At 43.0% G+C, this 9,009-nt stretch overlaps 1 long non-coding RNA gene across 1 annotated transcript; it reads left to right on the forward strand.

Annotated features, from left to right (window-relative positions):
* The first annotated feature begins 1,480 nt into the window (after positions 1 to 1,480).
* On the forward strand, positions 1,481 to 8,414 carry LOC121847635. The gene is made up of 3 exons (XR_006084472.1): positions 1,481 to 1,623; positions 5,686 to 5,823; positions 8,184 to 8,414. It is a non-coding gene; the product is annotated as an uncharacterized LOC121847635 (long non-coding RNA).
* Positions 8,415 to 9,009: the final 595 nt, after the last annotated feature.

A 9,009-nucleotide genomic window follows, 5' to 3' on the forward strand; every position in this document is an offset into this window, starting at 1 on the left:
CACAAGACTACAGAATATAACTAACATACTAGAAATACTTACACAGTACACAGTACTGTGTTCCTGTGTAGCTCAGTTGGTATAGCATGGCACGGAAAATGGAAAACTGTATAAAAATGTATGCACTCATTACTGTAAGTGTCTCTGGATAAGAGCGTCTGCTAATGACTCAAATGTAAATGTACTGTATAATCACAATTAGGGAAACAAAGATAGATGCATCACATGTGTACACATTGGAGTTTCGCTTTCTATGAAGACTAAGAACAGCTGGCAAAATGCAGAGGATATTCATACATTACAAACTCCTAAATGAGTGGAGCACACCACCATGTTGTTGTGTGTTTCCCTCCCTCTGTCCCCCAGGCTGGCGGTGCTGCAGGGGTAGAATGAAGCTCTGAGGGGCTGAGCTGAGGAGCACTCTCCAGGCCAAGGTTGAGAACATGCAGCTCTGCAGTGACATGATGAACCAAGTCAAGCACGTCTTCCTGCAGGCGCTGCGACAACACAAGCAGGACAGGGACACAAACCAGGGGAGTTAGTTAGCTATGTTATAATAGGCCCTGGCTGGCTGCTGGACTTCAACAACGTCCCACAAGACCTTTAGGTCCTCTTGTCCAGTCATATCAGCTCTGAGGAAGAACAGTAATGGAACAGGCCTGTCTGTTTCAGCAATACAATGTCATTATTGGTTTCTGGTCTCCCGACTGCTCCCTGCTAACCCTGTTCACCACAAAAAGACAATGACCCACTTTGATGGCCCCCATGTAGTGGATAGACTTGTCCATAGGTGCTTTTCTTTTCTAAATGTCACTTTCATATCGTATTAATATAGTGTATCCTCCTTTTAGCACCTCTAGCACTCTCTCGGTGTGTTTCTAATATATATTATAGAGCCTTAGTGTGTTTGTAAGATATATTATAGAGAGCCGCAGTGTGTTTGTATTCCACCAATGGAGTTGTCAACATGTTATAGCAACAAAGCAACATAATTATTCTTTTAATTTGATCAATGAAAGGACATTTGGTAATGTTTAGTTAGACTTGGCTACAGTATCACACATAAATATTTGAGAACCCCAAACCAAATAGTAAATAAAGTAAAGTCACTCCATAGTTCTCAATTTATTCAGAGTTATCGCGGATAATCACTTCTGACTTAAAACCAGATGTGGGGGAATAGTGGTTGAAAACGAATGCAGACTTAAAGCTACACAAACTAGGTTCCCTAGAGCATGTTCTCAATGCATACTGTATCTACAGTATATGACCTGTGCATCTCATTCCACTAGTCGATTCCAAAGATCTGTCCACTGGACTGTGTACCCTTGTGGGAGTTAGCCAAAAGGATTTCAGCAGAACCCCCTGCTCTCCCTCCCCGTCCCTCCACATCACGCTTAATTTAAACCCATGGCTGAGTTAGTGTGCTGCTTGAAATACTGCACTATTTCTCCCAGAACCCCGTGGGAGATTGGCGGGTCCCGGCTGGACCGAGCAAAAGAGAGAAAAAGTGCCACAAGACAAAAATATCAGACTTCAGGAGGTGATGAAGAAATGCTTCATACTGCAAGAAACAAAACAAAAAACTGCTTCTGTTGCAATGCACACCTCCTAGGATCGAAGGTGAGGCACTCTAGGTAGTGAACTATTAGCAGCGTTTTACTTACTGTGACTTTGACTTGGTAAGACAGAGAAGAACGCAAAGGACTTGCTACTTTAGGCTCTCACCACAACGGTGCCAGGTTTTGTATCAAAGTAACTTCACAGCTTTTGTTGATGGAGCCAATTGTTATCATATGCAATAACTACATTATCACGATATAGAAACATCCTCAAATGATCGTATGACAAAGTCTGATATGCTAAGTGTAGGATACTCAATGGATGATGTGTGCATTCTGAATATTCCTCAATAACCAATTTGACACTGTTAGGCTACACCAAACATTCATGATTATGATTGGGATCCCTTCACAACATCAATCTGCACGAATGAAACCAGGATTTTCTCGAAATTAATTACTCACTACACTTACAGCTCATACAGTGCCTTTGAAAAGTATTCAGACCCCTTGACTTTTTCAAAAACATTTACCATTACAGCCTTCTTCTAAAATAATTGAATAAGAAATGTTCTCATCAAATCAAATCAAAGTTTATTTGTCATGTGCACCGAATAAACTGGTGTAGGCCTTACAGTGAAATGCTTACTTACAGGCTCTAACCAATAGTGCAAAAAAGGTATTTGGTGAACAATAGGTAAGTAAAGAAATAAAATAACAGTAAATAATTCTACACACAATACCCATAATGACGAAGCAAAAACAAGTTTTTATACATTTTTGTCAATTTATCATTCAAAAACCCTGAAATATAACATTTACATACGTTTTCAGAGCCTTTACTCAGTACTTTGTTGAAGGACCCATGGTAGCGACTACAGGCTTGAGTCAAATTAAATCCAAATGTATTTGTCACATGCGCTGTATACAACAGTTTTAGACCTTACAGTGAAATGCTTACTTACAAGCCCTTAACCAACAATACTTTAAGAAGTTTTAATTTAAAAAAGTGTTAAGTAAAAAATAGAAAATTAAAGTGACAAATAATTTAACAGCAGCAGTAAAATAACAATAGTGAGGCTATATTCAGGTGGTACCGGTACAGAGTCAATGTGTGGGGAAACCGGTTAGTCGAGGTAATTGACGTAATATGTACATGTAGGTAGAGTTAAAGGGACTTTGCATAGATAATAAACAGAGAGTAGTAGCAGCGTAAAAGAGGGGTCAAGGTAGCCATTTGATTAGCTGTTCAGGAGTCTTATGGCTTGGGAGTAGAAGGAGCCTTTTTAGGAGCCTCTTGGACCTAGACTTGACACTCTGGTACCGCTTGCCATGCGGTAGCAGAGAGAACAGTCGATGACTAGGGTGGCTGGAGTCTTTGACACCACTTGGTGTAGAGGTCCTGGATGGCGGGAAGCTTGGCCCCAGTGATGTACTGGGCCATACACACTACCCTCTGTAGTGTCTTGCAGGTTGGAGGCAGAGCAGTTGCCATACCAGGCAGTGATGCAACCAGTCAAGATGCTCTCGATGATGCAGATGTAGGACCTTTTGAGGATCTGAGGACCCATGCTAAATATTTTCAGTCTCCTGAGGGGGAATAGGTTTTGCCGTGCTCTCTTCACGACTGTCTTAGCATCTTTGGACCATGTTAGTTTGTTGGTGATGTGGACACCAAGGAACTTGAAGCTCTCAACCTGCTCCACTGCAGCCCCATTGATGAGAATTGGGGCGTGCTCAGTCCTCCTTTTCCTGTAGTCCACAATCATCTGCTTTATCTTGATCACATTGAGGGAGAGGTTATTGTCCTGGCACGACACGGACATGTCTCTGACCTCCTCCCTATAGGCTGTATCATCATTGTTGGTGTTCATGGCTACCACTGTTATGTCATCGACAAACTTGATGATGGTGTTGGAGTCGTGCCTGGCCATGCAGTTATGAGTGAACAGGGAGTATAGGAGGGGGCTGAGCACGCACCCCTGAGGGGCCCCCGTGTTGAGGATCAGTGTGGCGGATGTGTTGTTACCTACCCTTACCACCTGGGGGCGGTCCATCAGGAAGTCCAGGATCCAGTTGCAGAGGGAGGTGTTTAGTCCCAAGGTCCTTAGCTTAGTGATGAGCTTTGAGGGCACTATGGTGTTGAATGCTGAGCTGTAATCAATGAATAGCATTCTCACATAGGTGTTCTTTTTGTCCAGGTGGGAAAGGGCAGTGTTGAGTGCAATAGAGATTGTTTTATCTGTGGATCTGTTGGGGCAGTATGCAAATTGGAGTGGGTCTAGAGTTTCTGGGATAATGGTGTTGATGTGAGCCATGACCAGCCTTTCAAAGCACTTCATGGCTACAGACGTGAGTGCTACGGGTTGGTAGTCATTTAGGCAGGTTACCTTAGTGTTCTTGGGCAGGGACTATGTTGGTCTGCTTGAAACATGTTAGTTTTACAGACTCAGTCAGGGACAGATTGAAGATTTCAGTGAAGACTCTTGCCAGTTGGTGAACGCATGCTTGGTGTACACGTCATGGTAATCCATCTGGCCCTGCTGCCTTGTAAATTTTGACCTGTGTAAAGGTCTTATTCACATTGGCAATGGAGAGTGTGATCACACAGTCTTCCGGGAAAAGCTGGTGCTCTAATGCATGCTTCAGTGTTCCTTGCCTCGAAGCGAGCATAGAAGAATTTAGCTCATGTGGTAGGCTCGTGTCACTGGGCAGCTTGCGGCTGTTCTTTGTAGTCTGTAATAGTTTGCAAGCCCTGCCACATCCGACGAGCGTCGGAGCCAGTGTAGTAGTACGATTCAATCTTAGTCCTGTATTGATGCTTTCGTCGGAGGGCATAGCATGATTTCTTATAATCTTCTGGGTTTGAGTCCCGCTTCTTTTTTTTTAGCTCAGTGCAGTTGTTGCCTGTAATCCATGGCTTCTGGTTGGGGTATGTATTTACGGTCACTGTAGGGACGATGTCATCGATGAACTTATTGATGAAGCCAGTGACTGATATGGTGTACTCCTCAATGCCACTGAAAGAATCCTGGAACATATTCCAGTCTGTGTTAGCAAAGCAGTCCTGTAGCTTAGCATCTGCTTCATCTGACCACTTTCCTATTGACCGAGTCACTAGTGCTTTCTGCTTTACTTTTTGCTTATAAGCAGGAATCAGGAAGATATAATTATGGTCAGATTTGCCAAATCGAGGGCGATGGAGAGCTTTGTTCGCGTCCCTGTGTGAGGAGTGAAGGTGGTCTCGAGTTTTTTCCCTCTGGTTGCACATTTAACATGCTGGTAGAAATGAGGTAAAAACGGATTTCAGTTTCCCTGCATTAACGTCCCTGGCTACTAGGAGCGCCACCTCTGAATGAGTGTTTTCCTGTTTGCTTTTGTCCCTGCTCTGTCTACTGGGTTTTGCTGTGCTTACTTCCAGCAGGAGTTTGCTGGGCGGATTAGGAGAGGTGGGCGGAGCTGGGAGGGTCGTCAGTGCTGATGGGGCACACCTGTGAAAGCTCAGATGTGGCATAAAGCCACTGTTTCCCAATTCAGCAAGAGATACCTCTCTCCATGCATACCTTTGGTTGTTTCGCTGTGACTTTGGCAGTTGACACCTAATTTGCTGACCTTCATGTCCCATCTGATTAAGGAATAAATTAATTTAGTTATTCCTTTACTCAGTGTGTGGTTCCCCATTGTTTGTTACATTCTTGTGCCAGATTGTAACACCGTATACAACTCATTGAGTGCAATCTTAGTGCCAGCATCGGTTTGTGGTGGTATATAGACAGCTATGAAAAATACAGATGAAAAATCTCTTGGTAAATAGTGTGGTCTACATCTTATGATGAGATACTCTACATTAGGTGAGCAAAACCTTGAGACTTCCTTAGATTTAATGCACCAGCTGTTGTTTACAAATATACATAGACTGCCATCCCTTGTCTTTACCAGAGGCCGCTGTTTTATCCTTCTGAAAAAGCTTACAACACGCCAGCTGTATCTTATTCATGTCGTTGTTCAGCCAAGATTGTGTGAAACATAACATTTTACAGTTTTTAATAATGGCCCGTTGGTAGGATACACGTGATCGTACTTTGTCTATTTTATTATTGATTGATTGTATGTTGGCTGATAGGACTGATGGTAAAGGTAGACTACCCTCTCGGCAAGAGATCCTTACAAGTCACCCAGACCTTCATCTTCCATACCTCCGTCTCTGAAGTAAATACTTCCCTTCCGACTCATTGAAGAGAAAGTATTCCTCCAGTACAGGGTAAGTGATCACTGTCCTGATATCTAGAAGCTCTTTTTGGCCATAAGAAACGGTGGCAGAAACATTATGTACAAAATAAGTTACAAATAATGCGAAAAAACATACACAAAAGCACAATTGGTAGCAGGATCATAAAACGGCAGCCATCTCCTTTCGGCGCCATACCCAAGTCGTCTTGGGTATGAAGCTGCAAGCTTGCAGACCTGTATTTGGGGAGTTTCTCCCATTCTTCTCTGCAGATCCTCTCAAGCTAGGTCAGGTTGGATGGAGAGCGTTGCTGCACAGTTATTTTCAGGTCTCTCCAGATGTTCGATTGGGGTCAAGTCCAGGCTCAGGCTGGGCCACTCAAGGACATTCAGGGACTTGTCCCGAAGCCACTACTGAGCTGGACTCGACACCATACCCGGACTGGGTACGGACGCAGAGGGAGGCAGGACTGGACACTGGACCTGAGCTGGACTTCGGTGCAGAGGAAGGCTCCGGCCTTGGAGCTGGACTGGACGCCATGCCCGGACTGGGCCCCGACACAGAGGAAGATTCTGGCCATGGAGCTGGACTGGACACCGTACCCGAACTGGGTACCGGCGCAGAGGGAGGGATCTTCTGTCACGATCGTCGAAATAACATTCTGACCAAATCGCAGCTTTGAGTTCCACATCTTGTATTTCGTGAAACGCACAAAACAATAAAAAAAGCAAACAAAGCATGAAGCTATGGAGTGCTCACAGGCAGCTACACGTAAACAATATCCCACAAAAAAACAGTGGAGAAATGGCTGCCTAAATACAGTATGATCCCCAATCAGAGACAACGCTAAAGAGCTGCCTCTGATTGGGAACCATACCAGGCCAACATAGAAATAAAACAACCTAGATTACACACCCTAGTCACACCCCGACCTAACCAAAATAGAGAATAAAAAGGCTCTCTGGTCAGGGCGTGACAAGTCTGTCATGGAAAGAGCATGTCTTCCTAATTCATTTGTACATTTGAATAATTTAGCAGACACTCTTATCAAGAGCGACTTGCAGTATTGAGTGGATAGATTTATCATACTTGTTCTCCATGGGAATCAACCCACAACCCTGGCATTGCTGTCACGAATATCACAGAAGGTGCCTCCCCTTCTTGTTCGGGTGGCGCTCGGCGGTCGTCGTCGCCGGTCTACTAGCTGCCACCTATCTTTTTTTCCTTTTCGTTTGTTTTGGTCTAATTGTTTTCACCTGTTCCTTGTTGGTGTTTTGGGGTGGGTGTTATTTAAGTTTGTTTAGCCCGCTTGTGTTTGTGCGGGCTTGTTGTCATTGTACGTTGGAGGTGTATTGTTCATTTTGGGTTTTCGCTGTCCGTTTTATGTAACAGTGGTCTTTGGGTTGTGTTGCGCCTGTGTTTTGGCTTCACCCATTTTTGAACCTGTTCCTGTTTACTGTGGACATTAAAGCGTTTTTTCCCCGTGAAACTTCTGCTCTCTGCGCCTGACTCCACACCCATCACTCTCCTGACGTTACAATTGCAAGCGCCATGCTCTTACCAACTGAGCCACACGGGACTAATGTTTTTTACATTCTGTGTAAGTCAATTATGAATACAATTGTACCATTATATTGCATTCATTTGCAACTTAAATGAGCTGTCAGTCACTCCTGTATGTCGCCAAGTAGTAAACCTCCATGTTGTCTAATGCTGCATTTGTAACCAAGTGGGAAGTGAGAATTTACCACATAAGACTGGGAAAAATCTTCAACGGCCCTTCCACTGGTAAATTACTAGTGGGAAACTCCTCTATCATCCAGACCAACTTCACCCACTTCTCCCACATTTTGACCTCTGACATCACCTACTAAGGAAATGACCTCAATAACAGCTTTTTCGGCAGTTAAATGAGGCAACAAAACATTATTTATAAAACTAATATGGTTTTTGAACACTGTAATTTGTTTCCAAGCATGATAGCTGTACTTTTAGTTTATGGTTTATGTAGCTTGTTGGTCATTAGCACGTGAATGCTTTGAATGAGTTCAAGGCACGTGAATGCATCCAACTGGTATTTACAACTTCACAGCAGGTAAATTCCCACCTCTTGTTTACAAATGCAGCATTAACATTAATATGTCTATTCCTGATGACTTCAGTAATTACAGGGATGTCACTGTCATCACTTTCAAATAAATTACATTTCAACCAAACGATTTTAATGTTGTTGTATAAAAGTTGGATTACGCAGAAAGGTGTAGATTTATTCCAAAATGCCCAATAACCCACCAAGCCAAACATAAGCTTGTGTAAACACAGCAGTACGTAAACATGCTGACCTATTTGTCATTCCAGGTTTCAATGACTCCTTTCTCCATCCTTCTCCTCAGAGGTGTTCCCCCTCATTCTGGATCAGTGCTTCCTCCAGACCATTCACTGCATCCAGAAACTAAAGTCAACCACCGAAGCTGTGAACGCAGAGGTTTAAGTTAGCCATCAGTATTTGAGGGATACTGTGTGTGTGAACATTTCTCTGGGCCCTGAAAATGAACGGAAGGTATGTGTGCCCCTCTATGAGTCTATTCATTCCCACTGTAACAACTTTCTCATTTACATGCAATGGAAAGCAAATAAATATGCTGCCCCAGATGAGTCCTAATCTGGTCATTTACAGTAAGTAAGGAGGAAAGCAAGCCAAGACTGTGGTTTTACAACAAAGGTATTTAGGCTAGATAAAAAGAAATCAAGGTTGCAACAATGAAAATGCATTTTTTTATGGAATAACCTTCATTGGCGTTTTGCCCTACGTGACTTGGAAAAGGTAATTGAAACTGATCTTGACATTGCTATTGATATTCAATATATCATGATGTACAATATAGATAGATGTTGATATCACAGTCAGTCACTCCCTGTCATTGGTTTTAAAAGGGAAGTTCTCAGGGTTTTAAACTGCGCACACAAACCAGCTCTGCACCCAAACAGTACTAACCATATTGTGCTGTAACCAACTCATCTTTGGAATGATAACAAACATATTATACACAGAGACTTGGCTTAAGCACAAACAGACGGGACAGGGTCAACATTTACATTCAGTGCATATCACTAGATGGCAGTATGGTCAATTCTGTATTTCAATTTTCCACCTCTGATGAAATGATTTTGACAATGAATTATCATTTAATTTCATGTGATGAACATCTCATCTGATTT

The sequence above is a fragment of the Oncorhynchus tshawytscha genome, linkage group LG10 (assembly GCF_018296145.1).
Source record: "Oncorhynchus tshawytscha isolate Ot180627B linkage group LG10, Otsh_v2.0, whole genome shotgun sequence".
Taxonomy (NCBI): domain Eukaryota; kingdom Metazoa; phylum Chordata; class Actinopteri; order Salmoniformes; family Salmonidae; genus Oncorhynchus; species Oncorhynchus tshawytscha.